We start from the raw sequence: 2,641 nt of genomic DNA on the forward strand, positions 1-2,641 counted from the left end.
CTTAAGAAAGGGTTAGGGGACAGATGCTTGTCTGGTTTCATGATGAAAATATAGTTCATTTATAGTTACTTCAGACAAAACATGCTTAGATACATGTATGCAAAATATCAGTATTTCGCTATCCTTAAATCTCACAGCTCTGCTGTCATTCTACACCTCATCCTGCCAAGATAGAGTTTCTTGTCCAAGTCCCCACCTGCTTCATCTTTGCTACCACCACCAGCGCCAAGACTGAAGGAGTTCTACCTCCTCCCATCATCCATCATCAGACGCAGCTTTGCTATGTAACTTCACCTGAGTCTAATTGCCAAATAATTTATAACTGAAACTTTGTATTTCAATAATTCCAATTTTCAATTCATCCAAATATTCATTTATCACTGACTATGGCTGCTGCTGCTGGTCATTTATATGTATTGAGCTATTTAAAATAGAAACAAAAACTATGTTAAAATGCCTTATTGTGTCATTATTATTATTTTTTTTAAAATAATTAGTTATCTTAATGCTGAATGTGATATTAATCATAGGAAAGCCAAGATTTACATATCAGTTGGGAATCTGGACAGACGTTTATTTAACATTCAGATAACCGAGATTGAATTTTGACATTTATTTTCTTATCAGCATTTTACGGCTGGAGAGCAGATTTTCCATGAATGCCCCTGCCTCCGCTGCCCACTCAGGCAAATTTACTTCTCAGGCAGCTTTGCTTGCACTAAACAATTACAGCACTGTTCAAACTGTCAACCACGTGCACCAGAGAGTCCCTGTGCAACACCTGTGGACAGTATTCTTATCATTCTTCAGCAGCATTTCCCCTGAGCACAACTGCACCATGCGTCAGCTACACTAGTGTCAATACCCCAACATTTATTGTAACAAATGGCTACACCTTTATATAAGGGAACCACTCTAAAATGCAAGTAGCAGCTAGAGTTCATTGGAGAATTACCCAATGTCATGTATTGCAGAGACATGTAGTGAGTAAGGCTGAAGAAAAAGCTATTGTCATGCATGGAGCAGGGTATGTGCCATCGTCATGCATGTTAATAAGAAGCTGAAGCAAGAGGAGGCGAGGATGGTAGAGAAGTCAATCAATGCAACCACTTACAGGTTTGTATAGCCTTTATGGAGAAGAGGGGGATGTGTAGCTGGCATGATAATTAAAGAATGTGTCACATTATAAAGGCCAACCCATTGACTGAACATGATTGATTACTCAATCTAATACAAGTCTGTGGTAGTGCATAAAACAAGAACAACATTTCTACTGTATGAACAGTGCTGAGGCTGGATGAACAGGCCATAAAAAACACATTGTTCACACTTACTCTTCTTCACACTGACATTTAGACTGTGTGTAAGTGAAATTTACTAATGAGCGGTCCAAGCACAAACTATTCGTTATCACAGTTATTTTTAGAATGAGATTCATTTTCATGGCCAGTTTTAATTGCTGTGAAGGGAGAAAGCAGTATTTATTGGCATCTGTCCGTAATTGGTTGCGAGCAAATTCATAATTGAGCTGGAGTGTGTGTTTGTAGCTGATGGATGAGATGCAGTGGGCTGGGGAGTGAGGCATAACAACCTCTTTGACACTGCAGGGAAATAAGTCTGTTATAATTCTCCAGAACAAAAGTGCTCCTCTAATGTGGGAAACACCACCAGCAGATGCATAAATATCTCCCGTCTGCTGCTCAGTGCAGCGGCAGATCTGTGTTCACAAGGGAGGAATGTCTGCTTTACAAAGATTTAACAATGAGTTTGTCAGATCAGACTGAAAAACATAATTCCTTTTTCCGTGACATCACTTTCATGTGCATACTTTAGATCAGAGATATACATACAAAAGCTAAATGTCCCTGTGGAAATCAGTAAAGCTCAAACACTGTCAGAGGGGTAGATGAATGTCTGCCTCTTGAATTTCAATGATGATGGGGCCTGAGCGTGCACAGTGACACATGGAGGATCTCTGTAATGTTCAGTTTGTCAGTTTGTCCATGTGAGATCAGAGTTGTCTCAGTAAGATTTACTAGGCTAGTCTGGGTGTGTCAACAATATTGTCATTTGCTATATTTTCCATTATACATGCTGAGATTTCAGCTGATAAAATTATGTGCCCTAAAGTAGCTCTCCCACTGTAGGACATACATAAAAGGAAGTGTGCTGTTGCTCTCTCTCTCGCTCTCCCTGTATAGATAGATAGATAGATAGATAGATAGATAGATAGATAGATAGATAGATAGATAGATAGATAGATAGATAGATAGATAGATAGATAGATAGATAGATAGATAGATAGATAGATAGATAGATAGATAGATAGATAGATAGATAGATAGATAGATAGATAGATAGATAGATAGATAGATAATGAGGGTTCTGGGAAGTGCCTGTACCTTGCACTTAACAGACTGGTTTACAAATGCAGTTCAGCAATAGGAGCAATATCTGGTGCTATAGCTACAATGTCATTTTAAGCATTAGTTGCAATGATATTGATAAACCATATTTACATCAAGCAGCAAACTCCAGGGCTAAAAAATTAAGCCATTGCAGACGTTCCAAAAAGTCCAGTCCCTTCAATAGCCACTGACACCATCTCTAAAAGAAACATCTTTTATGTGCTTGGGCTTAC

The sequence above is a fragment of the Rhamphochromis longiceps genome, linkage group LG16, assembly GCF_057381845.1.
Source record: "Rhamphochromis longiceps isolate RC_006_pf linkage group LG16, R_longiceps_female_GT1.1, whole genome shotgun sequence".
Lineage (NCBI taxonomy): Eukaryota > Metazoa > Chordata > Actinopteri > Cichliformes > Cichlidae > Rhamphochromis > Rhamphochromis longiceps.